The sequence below is a fragment of the Manduca sexta genome, chromosome 11 (assembly GCF_014839805.1).
Source record: "Manduca sexta isolate Smith_Timp_Sample1 chromosome 11, JHU_Msex_v1.0, whole genome shotgun sequence".
Taxonomy (NCBI): domain Eukaryota; kingdom Metazoa; phylum Arthropoda; class Insecta; order Lepidoptera; family Sphingidae; genus Manduca; species Manduca sexta.
The window spans coordinates 4,061,496-4,079,829 of NC_051125.1; the positions used below are offsets into that span (position 1 = coordinate 4,061,496).

General features: G+C 34.3%; 1 long non-coding RNA gene across 2 annotated transcripts in view; it reads left to right on the forward strand.

Moving 5' to 3' along the window:
• Window positions 1-18,334, forward strand: part of LOC119188994 — a 180,862-nt gene that overhangs the window by 68,718 nt on the left and 93,810 nt on the right. The window lies entirely within an intron of this gene.

Sequence of the window (18,334 nt, forward strand, 5' to 3'; positions counted from 1 at the left end):
TAAACTGTCAAGGCAGTTGAAAACTGGAGCCACACTCCAAGCTACACATTCCGAAACATCATGAATTAAAAATATGTATGCGACTCGAGTTTGTTATTTCAAATATAAAAAAATTTACTTCCAACACAGCTTGAAACTAGTTCCATGTATTGCTCTAAAACTTCGTTGAAAATATTTTTATACCTCCACTGTTCTGACCGATATCAGAAATATTACTAATAATATTTAAAAAAAAAAAACTAAAATAAAACACGAATCAATTCATAGACAAAAATAACCACCCTCATAATAATTATAAATCTTTCCCAAACCGCCAGCACAGGGCAGATGCAAAGTACACCATAAGACATAAATTATTCAAATATGACTTGTAACACTGTATGGCTTTGACACAGAATATGCAAAGGGTTAAAAAAACTCTGGGGTGAAGTCTCACCCGTGGGGTCACAATTTGACTAACGTCCGTTACGGTTAGTGTATTGAATATTTAAATTTTCGCACGATGATTAAGCTTTTTTGAAGAATTATTATTGTAATTAGGGGCTATATTCAAGAAATATAGTTTTTGACTAGCGTATCTAATTTTTTAGCAGTTTTTTATGCATTAAAAAATAAAAATTTATTAAAGATTTAAGAACATTTATTTCCGGGTTAATGATTTCTCTTTTACAACAAATAGATTTTAGTAAATAAAGTAAATCAAATGTATAAAAAAAAGAACATATTAATACCTCACAACAATACCTTTAATCAAAACGTTGGAAAACCCAAAAAATGAAATTCGCATTATCGCAAACATGCCCATAGAAAGGTTCAATACAAACAATACGCTATCTTATCTGTGGCCCCACAAATCATGGCGTCCATTTTTTTGAATTCGGCTCCTTTACAAAGGCTACTTATCAAATTCAATTTAAAATCTGCACCCTTTTTGATAGTGCCCGGTGCGGACAAGCACCCTTCCCCGCGATGGGTCTCAAAGTATTTTTTTATCTTTGCAATCCGCTGACTTTATCTCTGCATGACGTTGCTAAAAAAATTTGCGACCAGGTGGTGTCAGCAAAAAGTTAAAAAGTCCGATATGTTACTCGAAAAGAGGATTTTAGGTTCCGTATACATATTGAGAACTAACTTAATTTAAATATATGTTTATAATTTATATTTTACTTTTGCCTATAAATACTTGTGATTTAATATTTGTATAAATTATAATGAATTATGAAAAAGTTAAAAATCACTTAGCTGTATGTATAGGAGCAACTAACAACTTGGTTATTTTTAGTAAAAAGTATCTTGCTATTAACTCAATACTGAACACATAAACGTTTCTATACATTCGCAAGATAGATAGATTTGTGTACATTGCTATAGTTAACAATTTAAACGATAGGCGAATAGAGCCACGTTTGAGTAGGTATTGACCAGGATCCCCTGAAGATAATCAGAGGTTTTGACATTGTAGGCATATATCAGTCTTAGTTTCGAATATCAATCAATAAAACAGAATAGATATCTGACTATCCAAATCTAAACGAATCAGTAAGATCTTTTTAAAACATAGACGAAAACAATATTATAAACCTTTATTATGTCAGCAATCTTAGTGCGTGCATACGTCTCGTAATAAATGAATATTCTGCATGCACAAAGCGAGAAATCTTGCACATCTGGGCTCACTAATTAGAATTCTAGCGTGTGCTTAGGCTGCCATTGTCAGTGTTATACAATTATAATCTGTAGAAGGTATATATAGGATAAATTTGTACATAAATATTACAAACGCGAAACTTGTGAAAATGTTTTGATGTTTTTTAGAAGTAAATGCAGAAACAGCTGAACGGATTGATATGAAATTTAGTATATAGATAGTCCATGTCTTGAATTAATACATAGGCTAATTTCACCCCATAATTTGCGTCCATAGCAAATAACGGGATATTTCATTCTAATTTTTAAACAGATGGCGCTGGTGTCGTACCGTTTGCGCTATAAATCGTTACAATGTTTTAAGAACTTTGTAGCGTTAAACGCTTTTATGCGAGCGAAACCGCGAGCAACACTTAGTCAGTATATTAAATGGATACAATGAAAATGAATGTACTATGTCCCTTGCTCATATCAAATAATCAATGAATAATATAATCTAATAATCTATTAATTAAAACCTTGAAGCCATATTAAAGATACGCATGAGATGAAATAGTAGCTTGTCACTAACATACGAATATGTATATAACGTAACATAGTATGAGTTTACGCTTATATCCACGGAGGAGAGACACCATGAATGCACTCAGGTTCACGGGCCCTTTACAATTGAATCAATCTTTCCGATATTTCTACCCCATATACATGGGATTTTGCTGATGGTCATCATAGCCATCGTGATAAAAATATAGAAGGTAATATGTCTTACTATCTCGCCCCGGTGAGCAACGGCTTGGCTGTATCGCTGACAATTCTTTAGTCAATGGAGGGCGGATACTACTTACCATCAGACGTACTGCTCACTCGTTTGCCTACAAAGGCATAAAAAATAAGGCAAATAATCTTTGATTGCAACTCACTTTTTACCATTTTTATAAACAAGGAACCCTAAAAATCAGTAGTGATGTGTCAATATAAAGATATATGGTTGAATGGCTTAGTTAATCCTTTGGAGTCTTCCCGATTCGATAGACATGTGTAAACCCCGGCCTATACTATTGTCACAACCTTTTCTTTGATGATAAAACGGTTTTTATGTTTCTTTTAAGGTAATCCTAAAATAACGTAGTAAGGTTTCTTTTAATTAGTTCTTGTCGCTTGTAAAATCATTGAGTGAATTTCGTTTATATTTGTAATAAATAAGGTTCAAATAAGCTACAAAATAAATTAATATAGGTATTAAACTATTTTTCGTGACCACATTTAAAGGATTAGATTGAAGATGAACTTAAGTACTTGCAAGCAGATAGAATTCAATAGCAATATTATCGGAAATATTTGAAAGGCATCATAGCTGGGAGCTAGGAGCGTTTGTACAATAATCTACATTCACCTATCAAACAAAACCTCGGAGCACTACTGTAAATACCGCATCATATAATTGGAATCGCTTACGAACATTTTATTTGAATGCTTTAAGCAATTACTCATGATTAAAACATTTTATGAATATAAAATATCATGATTGATTTTGCTAGTGACTCCGTCCGCGTGAATTTTTTTTCCGTGATAAAATTCCCGCTTTATATTTGCCCGGAATAAAATAGAGCCTATATTTTAACTTAGACCTTTAGCAATACATCGGTGAAATCTGCATTCAATTCAATGCAGAAGTTTTTGCGTGATGCGTGAAGAAACATACAGAAAGATAAAAATTCTAAAAACTGTTGTTTTGGCTTTTATTGCTTTAATAAAGACCGCCTATATTTTGTTTTCTTTAATATCCAATGACATTTTACAAATAGACGCGTCATACCCTAACAAAGTTGCACATAAAAACAGCGGAGTATTTACTATAGTCACAGCCCTAGCGGCTCGCATCGATACGGCCCGAGCGAGGCCGAGTGGTCCCGAATGGGCCCGAGCGTCGGCCGCCCCGTCGCCATGATAATCGAATGAAATGCATTTATTAGTTTAAAAAATAAGTTAAATAGTGTATACTTATTACTAACGTATGAAATGAAACGTTTTTTCATTCACAGTTGGAGTATAATTTGTACATCGTCTAAAAACACAGGAAGGCATTTTATTTATAAAAATACAAGAAGTTAGTAAGCCGACTAGCCGCGACAGTGGTTGGAGGTTGACTAAGTGAATGTCGGGCAGTTACCTTACTTTCGTCTTGCCAGTATTGAGCTGGGACAACGTATCTATGTAATAAAAACATCTTAGTTAATATCTATATTGTACAGACATCGGCCTGTTACAATTTTACTATATAATAAGATGATATGTTACCGAATATGTAAATTTCAGAAATTCTAATAACTTAAAAGATTTTATTAACGATTACATTTTTTGTATGTCGTAGTTGTATCTCTCGTACTCTTTTAATATCAAATCAATATATTTCTTGCGCTTAACAAAAGTTTGGTACCTACTGTATACTGCACATTGAAGTCACTTTCATGTTATGAGAACAAGCAAGTAACGTCTCAGGATTACTTCATATATGGTAGTTTGAAATTCTGCGTGGTGTGACTGTTTACGAAAATCATAATTGATAGCGCATACATCCTCACTTCTACACAGATCCTTTAACTCCTGATCCTCTCAGTAAAGATAACGTGTGAGGTTGTGGTCACACGCCAGTTCCACATTATCTATTGCAAAGTAACAAAAAAAACATGACAATAAAGGTAAAACGAGCTAAAAATTTGTTTACCGTCAATAAATTGTCAGCAGCATGCGCGGATAAAGCCAATCGACTAAACACAACCGTTCAAAGTAAAACAAAAACAATGGGCGCACAGTCCGCGGCACACGTGTTCGTTTAGCATTATCGATTGTCCTCATATTGTCCTCTTTCCAGCACATGCGGGTAGTCGTAAATGAGTTATCGCCGTGACGTCATGGGACAATGCGTTTTTGTTTTAGCCACCGCGCCCGCCGCGGGATCGCGAGTCTTTATTAGACTGATCATCGACGAATTAACGTTTCGTCCGGAGTTTGGGTTTTATTTGGAAGTAATATTTATCGTGTACATTATCCATAATTAGAAAAAGAAATATAACGATATATGTAAGATAAAAAAATCAGCTATTTCACATACATTATGTGTGGAGAAACAACAAAAGACATAAATACTCCGTAAAAAAAATAAAATTTTACAAACTACTATTAAACATGCAACGTCAAGGTTTATATTCGCGTAATCGCTGCAAACATAGATTATAAAAATATAACAAACGTTTATTAACAAAACCGAAAGTGAACTTGAAGTAATCCTCAAAATAAACAAGGATTTCCCAACGTTGCAAATACATTCCCACGCGAACGCATCTTTTTACCGAAGATATTGGACACGGCAGATGTGCGAATTGATAAAAGATTCCATTAAAAAACATCATGAGAAGCGGGAGCTAAACTATGACCCCGGGCCATTGGAATCCTGGACCGTTAAAAAAATAAATTACTCGGTCAGAGAAAAGAAACTATTGTTTGGCAAAAAACTTGAGGGGTAGTTACCTTGCAATTTGAATAAGTAAAAAACTGTGGGGTGGCTCACAAAAACATGCCCTACGTCCGTGATTTTTTTAAGGTGAGGACAGCGGTAGCAAATAATATGCAACGTATTGTTGCAAATTGTTTCTGGTCATATTTCCCACGGTGTTACTTCTGCATATAACTTGATTCATCTAAGATTTGCCATACCAATAATAATATAATCTTAAAAGTATCGTATAAAATATAAATATGATAAAAAAGCTTGTGGCGATATTGCAAAAAGTTTACAATATAAAAATATGACATCTCCTGACCGTCAATGTATCACAAAATATACTATATATATCAAAGAATACTGTTAGTATGTACGATTTCGTATGTTTGTAGGACTTACATAAACATTCATGTTCTAATGAAGAGCATATTTAATAGCGTTTATTAAAGAAACTACTTTAGTAATCTTATTCTCATAATATTTTATGTTGCTAAACAGTTCCTACGTAAGTCTACTCGAACTTCAAACGTTTTCGAACTATTATTCAAAGAATTATGAAAATCTATGCACAAAAATACCAATAGTTCTATAGAGACGATTCGTCATCCGATAGTGTGGTAGTCAAGTTACCTTTATTGTCCAATAAAAAATGTTTTTGAATATGGAACGCAATGCGCACACGCAGATGTTTTGTCCACTTTTTATGGATTTTGTTGAAATAATGGTGGATGTACCGTTATTTGGGAGTTTTTTACGCGATAGATCAAATTTATACATCAAATATTCGGCATATGTTTGCGTAATTGATGAGGATAGTAATTGTGTAATTGAATAAATAAAATATGAATATTAGGACGTGATCGACAGGAATAAAATGTTGCCAGATGCAATCTGTGTAAAAGTAACAAAAGGAAACAATCGAAACTTATACTTCAAACTACTACCACTACTTTTGCAAAGTGGCAATCCATAGTCTCTGCCTATATACCTATAATATGTAAATAAATCTGGATTCCGAACAAATGTAATACTCAACAAAAATTAAAATCCATCAATATCAAATACTTATTCTTTCGTAGCAAACTAGTTCTTTGGCGATAGTTTCTTCACAATGAATCCGATTATAATAGGAATAAGTAATAAAGACAGTTTCTTCATATGACTACAAAATCCAAAATGTTGTGTTATTTTTGACACTATGTTATTTTACAATCGCTGTCAAGGATTGCATAAAATAAACATAGAACCAGTGGGCAGTATATTAAACAGTTCACGGTCTTTCATGCAAAAAGATGTGCCGCAGCCGGTGTGGGACGACTTGATTATACAAATTATCTGGCGAATAATACTCAAATCATTCGACGCAATATGTGACCACGTATTATTACGGTACATTAGTCAAATATATATTTTCTAGAATTAAATAACAAGCAGGCGTTTGCAAAATTATAATTGTATTGAATTTTTTTTGTACACAGGGATGTGACGTTTTGATTCTAACATTTATTTGTTAAACTTCGATAATGGAGAATATACTTACGCCAAAACCGAAATCTGCAATATTTCCACTATTAAACTAATTATTGAGTTCCATACAAAAATAACAATATCAACAAAAGTTTGACTCTACAATCCACTATCTACAAAAATCAATTCAACACTGCCCTAGGATGTAGGATAGATATCCCTGTATAACAAAAAGCGATAGTTTAGACGGAAATGCGCGGGCGCATCGCCGCGGCTCGCTGAGTCACAATCGCGGATCTATCAAAATTTAATAGATGCATTGCAAAACGGAGTGCGTGGGCGGACGGACGAGCGGCGAACAATTTATTAATACTATCCGATATGATTCAATACGCCCTACAATAACTATACATTTCTAATTGGAATTTTGATTTCTAATTGGTGCCATAGCACTCAACAATTATTATTAATGTGTAAATGGTTAATGATAAATTCTTAGACTTTCTCTTGAAGTTTATTACCGATAACAAAGTATTGCATGCTTCGATTCATTAAGAATCCTTTATGTATGTAATGCATTTCAGTCAACGGTTATCTAAAATGACTAATCTTAAAGTCCAATATAATGATAAAATAATTGAAGAAGTCTATACTGCTAAATTCCTCGGTATAACAATTGACAATAAACTAAATTGGAAAGAACATATTGATGTACTTAGTAAAAAAATAAGTAACTCTACATATGCCCTTTATAAGTTAGTTCCAATGATTAACGTCGAGGCATTGCTCACTGCGTATCATGGTCTAGTATCATCACATCTAAGATATGGAGTTATTTTCTGGGGCAACTCGACTAATAAGGAAAGAGTATTCAAAGCCCAAAAGCGGTGCATTAGGACCATGTTTAAACTTGAATCAAGTGACAGTTGTAAACCATACTTTATAAAATATAAAATACTGACTTTGTCATGTCTGTATATTCTGGAAATTGCCATGTTTGTAAAAAATAATCAGCAATTATTTCCACGCTTATCCGACAAAGTTATACATAACAGGCGTGATAACTCTACTCTCAGTCTGTGTAGTTCGAAAACAACATTAATGCGAAAAAGTGTTTTCTGCATGGCCCCGATAATTTTCAATAAACTACCGAAATGTTGGAAGGACCAGAATGCCCATGTATTAAAAGCAAACTAAAACTACATCTTGAAGAAAGCATACTACAGTATATCCGAATTTTTAATGGATAAAATTTAATGTATCTTTGGCAATACTGTATAGAACTGGGTTTATTCTTATCTATATTATTTTAATGTATAAATACAATTAATATTACTTGACATTTTTCTAATTTTATATAATTCTAGTGTGTTTGACATGTAGGTAACTATATATTACAACAAACTTATATTGAATTGTAATTAAAGATTAACAAAAAACAAAAAAATTTGTACGCCATAAAGGCCAAACATGACAGATCATTTTATATATAAGTATAATACTGAACAACTTGCATGCTTTGTGTGTATACTCATGTTTAACAAATAAAGAATCTTGAATCTTGAATCTTGAATCTAAAGAATAACTATCGTTAAGGGAATTACTAAAAAAATGTTCATAGGTTATCATAGTTGTATATTTCGAAATTACATCGTAGCGATGAAGATATGTGGCTAGAATCTCCAAAGCTTACATCAGTTGGATATTTTAAACAAAACTTAACGTAAAATAATTTCGTATACGTCTAATCAATTTCTCAACTTATTGCTAAACTCTTGAAAAATCTTTATGAAAAAATCTAACCAAACATATTACAATGATTTCCATTCGATCTTGTAACAATAGGATAACGCACCTTAACAATTTATTAGAAACAAATCATCGAACGCATCTCCACAGCATTTTAACTTTCGTATCTCATGCAAATTTGTTCGGCTGACAATGAGCCCATTTGTACGTATTTGACCAACTTAAACTTCCAACCAGATATTATTACCCTATCTCCACTTGCCTGCTGTTTAAGGGCTAAAATCAATTGGCAACGAGTTAATTAGTTGAAAATAGATTAGCAAATATTATTCATATTAAAATGTAAATGTGTGTATGGACTGTCGGACTCAGAACAATGAGGGGCGTGGGTGGGATTAATTCATTATGGGTTCGCCTGGACGCCTTGACCGATATCCATGCTGAGTATCCAAAGGTTACCGAATATCTGAACTTTCATTTGATCATCTTATTTCGTAAGATACTGAGGCATTTCAAAATCATTGTTCATAGGCTAAACTTTGTTATCAAAGATGATATTTATCCGAACATAGTGTATTATTTCCATATAATAGACAAGAATTCTGATTATATTACGTCATACAATTTCCTGTTGAAGGTTTTATATGTATCAATTTAGCTGGCTGATATTGTATATGTCATAGTGGTGTCTATGATGAAAAATAACAAAGAAAAATCTCAGAACAAAATGGTGTTACTGTTATGCAAAGAATTCTAAGATTATGTAGAGTGGACATTGAGAAGATTTCTAACCTGGGAAAATATGTAATGGGACTTTTATTCCGGAAAACTCCTTTACGTGGGCGAAACCGCAAACAAAAGCTAGTAGTCTGTAATTAAATATATTCCACCCTTTATGAAATCATTGGAAAAAAAAACCATAAAAGTCGGTTTCGTCTTTATGTAGTCACTTTAAAGTGTCTATATTATTTTCTATATGTTTATTAATAACAGGTATTTTTAAGGTATCAAATCTCCATATTTCAAACTCCTCTCTATCTTTCTATTTGATTTATTCACTTGCGGAATGAAGGCAAATTAGTTTTCCCTGAGACTCGCCGAGCTTCACTGCTCGGTGTCATAAAATGCGTGCAACTGCTGATCCTGGCTCAGAAGTTGTAGTGGTTGAAGGGCGGTAAAGTCTCTAGTCTTCATATTTATGTTGGTGTATCTGTTGACACCTATAAGATTGATCCATCACTAGAGTAACTCTTATTAGAATCCTAATAGTGTTATTGGAATACACCTATATTGTAGGTATTAATAGTGATAAAGGCAAAGATGTTATATTTATTGAAATATCATTTAATTAGCTTTGATCAGTCGAATTAAAGACGTGATTTTTTTTATAACTTTCAATAAAAACACGTATAACAGCCACTTATTTGTTCACTAGTTTGATATTAAAAAATCAGTAAAAACATAGCTTTGATTCAAACACGTTTAATATTTTTAAAAAAATACGTGTAACGTTCCTATAAATTTAATTTATCATAATAACAACCAACTGCCTTAATTACACTCTACCTACTTCTTCAGGGTATGAAGCGTGAACTTATACATGTAAACAGACAGAGGTGTGCGCACGTGACACCGTTGCTCGTAGGCTACCGTCACACTTGATACCCGCCGCTTTGACGGGACATCCTGATAATGCCATTGCGTGTCCGCCGGTGCGCAATGCGGGACAAGAAAAATGTGCATGCGGCGATAATATTAAACATGATAGTTTTTTTAGATACTAGGTTAATTAGTCATATAGCTCACAGTAGTACTGGTGTATAGAATAACGCCTAAACTATAATTATTTATATCTAAGGGGACAACCATGAACATACCAACTATATCACGCTTTTTTTGATATATTGAAATTAAGCCACCATTCTATTCATATTTGTGGTCTGTTAAGGCAGATATTACAATGTACCTATCTTTATCTACCTAACTAATGTTTGTCTGCTGCACGTGTATTAATTGCTTCGCGTAGGTATTACATGAATACAGCTAAACTCATTTCAATACAGGCGTCAGAACTTTACGCAATACTTTAGTTAAAAAAGTCAAGAGAGTAATTAATGCAAATAAAATTCCACGAAGACGTTTTTTTACAGTTTCTATACCGATTCCAAAACTCCTGGCCGCAACTGCACGGATATAATGGTGCGACCATTGGCGCGCGGTCGGCCGCCAATTACCCTATTGGCAACAATTGTTGTGCGACACTGTCCGCCGTCCTGTCGGCTGTCATATCTCGTTACACGGTACAGGACATCACGTACGCTTTTGTATTAACGTATCATGTTCTAGTTTCATTGCTTGTTTACAGATGAACATAGGTTTTAGTTTTGCTTTGAGCAAGTCTTGGTTTTTAAGTTTCGCTTCAGATTGAATTTATCCGTTTGATACTATTTTTTACCGGCTCGGTTGGATAGTGTATACAGACATATATACTGACTACCGGTACGACTACCATACTGAGGTCTTGGATTCGAACCCCTAGTCGGGCAATGTGATATTGCGGTTTTTACTCAGTATACGTCTGGAGACTGGAATTTGTGTCCGATATGGCGATAGGTTTGGCCCCTATCACATTATGGGACGGAATACCCACGGCGGAAAGTAGGTGGACTTGTTGCGCCTCTCCTTACCCCTTTAGGGATAAAAGGCGTAAGTGAGTGTGTGATGGTGATTTTTGGACAAAAAAAACATCTTTATGAAATTATTCACGTATTTTGAAGAATCTCTATGTCTTCATAGTTAAAATTAATTAACAGAGTTTTTATTTTTTCTTTGCTTCACACACGGATAATGATTTGTATTTTATTCTAAATATGTGTGGATAAAAACAAGAATCGCATAGCAAAATTAGTTTTTTGTTTTTATATAATATAATATTGAATATAGAAAAATCACCATACAAAATAGACTCCTACGCAAACATACGAAAATGATATTTACGTACAAGCGATAGGTTACATCATGATGTATGGGCAATGTTTAGGGGTTACAGGGCAAAATAATATAAATGCCCAGGGGTCGGTAAGCTACGCAATGGCTCTCTCTGCACGTTTCTTATTAGCTAATTCGATCACTGTGGAAAGTTATGAATAGGTAACTAATACGAAAAGCTGATACGTTATATTGCTAATACTTAATTTTCGTGGTAGAGTTTGACTAAAAAATACTGAAAATATTTCCCGAACTAGTTGTTTTCATACACGTCTCTTATTGGCTAATTCGATCGCTTAGGAAAGTTATGAATAGGTAACTAATACGAAAAGCTGATACGTTAAATTGTTGATACTTACGTTCGTGGTAGGGTTTGACTAAAAAAATACTGAAAATATTTCCCGAACTAGTTGTTTTCATATTTGTTTCATCCGGTCAATAAATTCGAAAATAAGTTGATTAAATGGAATCCTTATTAGAATTATGTTGTCACATTGGAGTTTAATAAAAAAAATATAATACTAGCTTCGCTCACGTGACAAAGTTTTTCTAGAAATAAAGTATCGCTACAAGTTTTCCCAGGATAAAAAATTGCCTATATCCTTCTTGGTTGTCAAACCATCTCTGTGCCAAATTTCATCAAAATCAATGTACAGACAGACGTACACAATCGATAGTCAGGCAGTAATATCTTCGCATTTTTAATATAAGTGTAGATTATAAATTCCATTAGAAAGCGGCGGGAGCTACATGAACTTTAATTATGCCAAATCTACTCTGTGCATGTAGACTTTTTCTCTAGTAACGCAATTTCCAAATGACTCTGTATAGATTAAAATACCTATGAAGATAACGCAAGCCGTGGGTCAACACCAAAAATAAATTCAATAAAGTGTGGCTAGCGAAGCAGTAAGTCCGCGGTAATCCACGTAATCTCGTGCCTGCGTGGCCGGTCATCCGTCATAATTAATAACCGATCGCGATAGCTTGCTGGCAAATTAGTGTACGCGTTGGACGATAGTAGGTTGTACTATATTTGGAGATAAAGATTTAAGATCGTAATTTAGTTTAATAACCTAACCTAACCTATCCTTGGAATTAAAAATAGGGCTTGGGTTCTTATACCTGTATTTATGTATGCGGGTATATATATAACTGAATAATTAATGTGTTTGTAATCTTGTGATTGAAATAAGGCCGATGTTAATAACTGTACTTTTTAGATATTGGAAACTTTTTGGTTATTATGTTGTTAAAAATTTGTATTAACTTATTTGTGTATATTATACTGTATGTTACTAACTTATTTGTATATATTATTGTGTATGTTTACTTCAATAAAATAAATTAAAAAGTAAGTAGGCATATTACTAATATCCACATAGTTTGATCTTGGATATTATTAAAGCTAATGAATCATAAACTAATAAATTTCGACAAAATTTGGCACAAAGATAAAACTGGATTAAAAACTAAAGTCCATCTCAGAAAATTGGACTAGAAATTCTTGGTATTGGCAAAAATCCTTTTACGTGCCGAAGCCGAGATCAAAAGCTATTATAAGTACTTAACACTATTCAAAAATCCTCAAGAATTAATATCACAAACGCTTAGAAGCAGAAAATGCGCGTTCCTTAATGAAAACATACGACTCCTAGCTAACCCGTTATGGCAGGCCCTACACGCCGCAAATTTGCCCGACACGCTAACTTTACCATTGTCCGTTTATTTTCGGTTGGCCGTCATTTCGCTGTTTTGCGCTTAAATGTTGTTTATGAAACGTAAATTGTGCGTAGTTTATAAACTACTATGAGTGGACCGCGACTAAATAAATGAAAATTGCGATTTAAGTTATATCAAATATTTATAAAATCTTCTGTTTTTTTTATTGTATGGCGTGATAGTTTAATTGTAAGAAAAGTTTCATTTCGTCGCCTCAGTACTTCTGTTACTAACTGATTAATTTTTCCAAAAATATATTTTTCTTCCGGATTGGCATTTTATAAGGCATAATAATAACTATAATATACTATATAAAAATATAATTATTTTTCACGCTTACGAACACTCAAATAATTTAACTATATTTAAGTAGATACTCACTACAAATGCTAGTAAAACTCTTAAGGTTATCCAAACATAGGCTTTACGCAATAACCTAGTGTTTATAAGTATATAAAGTTCTATTGGGTTGGACTAAATTGAGACGTTTACACGACGCATTGACTGTAAAATGGTGAATAGATGTACGACCGACGGCGCCGTAGTGAAATTTGTCCCGTTATTGGGACGTACAGACGGGCGGGACAGCGTTTTTTGTAGTCGTGAGTACATGTTTTAATACTAATAGGCGGAAAGTAAAACTTTTATATGTATTTGTATCAAATTATTTGTTAAAGGTAAATGGAGCAGTTTAAAAATAATGATGTACCTTTGCGAGTTCCAATTGTTTTATATTTACAACAATTAAGCATATTTTTTTGCAATTATATTATTTAAAGCCAATAAACCTAACACTTATACATTTTAATCACATACATGACTAAACACTTCTTTATAAAAAATATACTTAACTTTATTTCAACTACGTAACAATACTTTGAAAACTAAAATTGCACCATTAGTGATTATTAAAAAGGTGGAAGTAACCGCAAGTCTGTGACGCGTGAGTGTGACCATGATTCGGTGTGACACGCGGGGCGCAGTACCCGTCGCCCACTCGGTGGCGTTGCTGATTTATTGCAAATGGCGCGAAAGCGAAAACGCTCGTAAACCGCCGCGTTCGAGCGTTTATAGCGCGTTGTTCGGTCGGTCGGCCGATTGCATCGTGCAGAACTGCCCTTTGCGTAAATCGCGCGGTTATTAGATGGGTTCCTATGATGTACACTATGTTTACAATTGCACAATGGATTTCGTGGTTTGGGGTTTTTAAATTTAGAATTAGATGTATTGTACGGATTAGTAGATACCACAAAATTGGCGGCAAAATCAGTTCCTGATGCAGCTTTGGTTTATATTTTTATAAAATTGATTATATGTTTACATTTACTCCATGTTTCTATTCTATTTGTCCATCATTAACTCTATCTGTAACATTTTTAAACAAAATATGAATATCTATCAATCCTCTGCTATGGAATTTTTAATTCAGAGGCAAATAGCGTAACCTCATTTGCAACAATGAAAGCGGTTAAAACGTGAACAATCATGTGAGGAAGAAATGCAGACTTGTGCAGCTAAGTTATAGCTAATGAATCTGCATAATGGTGACGGTTTGAAGCAATCATGGCAGTGATAAATTCTGATCTGCCGCGCGCATTGACACAACAAAGCTGCAGACTATCCGCCATGCCAGAAGCGGTTAGTATAACTTGAGACGTATTCAACAATACCGGCAAAGACTCTGGAATTGTGATGTTCTATATATTGAAATATTAATATCAGCCCTGTATTATAATACTGTCTCACTGTTGGACACGGGCCTTCTCTACTACTAAGAGGGATCAGACCTTAAACCACCACGCTGGCCTAGTGCGGATTGGTAGACTTCACACAGCCTCAAAATTCTTATAGAGAACACCTCAGGCATGCAGGTTTCCTCACGATGTTTTCCTTCGCCGTTAAAGCAAGCAAAAATTCACAAAGAAAACACACATAACTTTAGAAAAGTCAGAGGTGTGTGCCCTTGGGATTTGAAGCTGCGTTCATTCGTCTCGGCAGTCCGTTCCACAACCAACTAGGCTATCGCCGCTTTTTGTTTCAAGTATTAATAGTGCTTATTTAAGTACAGATGCATACGTCACACGTTTTTTATCCCCAAAAGGAGGAGAGGCACATTTAGTGTACCGATTTACCGCCGTGTGCATTGCATCCCATGATGTCATATCGGGTACAAGTTCCTAACTCCAGGTTGATACTGAGTATAAAACCCATTTTTTTTCCCGACTCGCGATTTAAAACCGATTACCGCAACACAACGATGTCACCGAAGCAGTATAGCTTTATTTACGGTCAGCTACAAAAACATCCGCTGAACTCTAAACAGACTTTGATTCGATTAAAGACCAATGTTATCATAATATTTCTTAACATCCTTATAAAAAGTGATTAATATTAATTATTAAGGGCTGAGTTTTCTATCAATATTTATTCGTAGAATAAAGAACAACACAAAAATGTCAGTTGTATGTATAAAGTTGTCAATTTATCCCACTTTTATATTCAGTCAGATTATAATTTAATTGATTCATAATTTTTAACACACACACACACACACATACATCACGCATTTATACCCGAAGGGGGATGATGAATCCAGAGGCGCAGCTAGAGCACCCACTTTTCGCCAAGTGTGTTCCGTCCCATGATGTCATAGGGGGCGATCGAACCATATCGGGAACAAATTTCAGAGTCCAGGCTGATACTGAGGAGAGAAACCCAAATATCACTTTGCCTGACCCGAAATTCGAATTCAGGACCTCAGAGCGCTGCCGTACCGTGCATGTACTACTACGCCACCGAGGCAGTCATAATTTTTAACGATTGAAAATTTAACCTTTAAATAAACTATTTCTCTTTAAAGCAAGATCACATAGCATACCGTCCCTCCGCTAGTGGCGGTTTCGTGTTCCGTATGGAGATCGTGCCGGACCGTCGGACGCTCTCACGCGCATCCTATGCACTACTTAATTTATGCCGTTGGGAAATGTTACCTATAACTATGAACATAATAAACATTTTTAATAAACCCTTGTGGGTGTTTCGGCGGGAAATTTTTAGATAACATAGAGATACTGAGAGGTCTTTGGATTCCAACAATAGAAATAATTAGTTTTTTGTTTTTGTCAAAATGCTTTTATGGTTAACATTTACGCAAAATCTGTAAATGCCTTAAAACATTTGCCTGTGGGCAAAGCGCTTAAGGAAGCTCCTACTATTTCATACGAATTTGAATTCGAATTTGGAATTTGCCATTCTAGATTACAGACGAGAAAACAATGGCGGGTATCACATGCAACTCTCTTTATGATTCAATTATCCCTTCTACATTATAAACTCATCAGAGCGAGTTGCACTCTCTGCTACAAATACCTTCCAATTCTATATTAGCTTAATTTACCCAAATCTCGCATCTAAATGTACGTACAGCATAGGTAAGTACGTAGTCCGTGAGAGCGGGCCCCTGACGGACGTCACGACCGCGCCGCACACGAGTGTGCCAACACTAACCCACTTACTGCCCTCCGTTATTACTGGGAATGAAACATTTGACCAGGGTACTACTGATCTTCATGAAGAAATTATACTGATGAAGTTATTAATCACACGCGATATGCGATGATTGTCTCTGAAAACGTTTTGAAACGAGTGATTCAAATCTCTGAGGTTTTAGTGATTAAAATCTTGAGTCCATGTCCCAGACTGTACGTTAATTGTAACTAAATTTGTATTTTCAGATAGACGGTGATATTTAGATATTAGGCAAAGACGAAAGCACGTTTACATTTTAAGGAAACCATAAAAAAATTGTTGTTCCTTATTAACCAAAGACCGTTCCATTAAAAGAAAAAACACTCAAAATACATTCATATACCTTGGTCCACAAGTGACGCTCGACGGCCGGTCGACGGGGCGTCGCGTCGCGGGCTAACAAGCCTTGCGCCACTCGGTCATCCCATCACTCACGTTTTGCATATCGCGGTCCCTCCCTATGTCCCATTGACAAACACTAAGGGAACGCATTGATACTATGCAATAGTGAATCAATTACCATTTAAAACATAGTATTTTTTCGACTTTGTCCTTTTGCAAATATCAATTGGACAATTTGAATATAACTATTATTAACCGACTTCAAAATAAGGAGGAGGTTCTTAATTCGACTGTGTGTTTTTTTTTTTGTTGGCCATTCTAGTATTGGGCTTACTGACACGAAACAACGGAATGTGATGAAAAGTATCCCGTTTCTGTTTACCTGGTAAAAAATAACTGTAATCTATATAAAATAAATAAAATTACCAAACATTTTCTTTTTGAAATGAAGGTTGTCTGGTTGATCTTGATTTAAAGTACTGCCGCAGCACAGGCATTGTCCAAGCTTAACTGCATGCTGTTGGGCGAACGTGGCCTTCAATAGACAGACACGAAATTCAAAAAGGTAGAGTTTAAATTGTAAATAACAAGATCAACTCGTATTTTCATGTTACTTTAATGTATATTTTAAGATATTGATCGCTCAAATAAAGTAACTGAAAAATCTTTAAACAATTCAAACTCATTGTACCTATTTAATTTTTGTACGACCATTTATTCGAAAATAGCCTTCAACTTTTAAGGCAAAGAGGTCATAATAAAAATATTTTGCTATAACAAAATCCAACAAACCAATGGTTCCCTAACGTATAATTCCGGGCCAATGTAGATCACAATAGTCGAAAGTGATTTGATTGACAGCCAGACACGGTACAATAACAGCAAACAATTACGATTCTCGAATTATTGCCATATTCGTATCTTGCAACACTGAATATTAAAAACAGGACAAAGGTCGGCTAACTTTTGACTTTGTTTTGATGCCATTGTTAGATAAACTTTTTGGAGAGCGATTACGTAATGTAGACGAGTTTAAATTGTACTTAATTGTGATTATCGATGTTATGCCGATTCGTAATCGATTATTATTTTGCACTATTTGATTGAATAGCATATTTTTATATAGAGTTTTGTTGATAATGATGGATTGTATTATAGCGAATAAAGATAATCGATTTGTGTTATATCCATCAATATTTATTTATATTGGACGTAGGGGATATTTAAAATAAAATGCTGTTCATCCTCAAATTAAAATTTACATTTATAAATAAAAAAATATCTAAAAACAATATCAAGAGTTTTCTGAGGACATTACAATTTCTTATAAAAATTACGATATTTTATGTATCGTGAAACTAGTTACTAGACTAGCCATTTTGGAAAGAA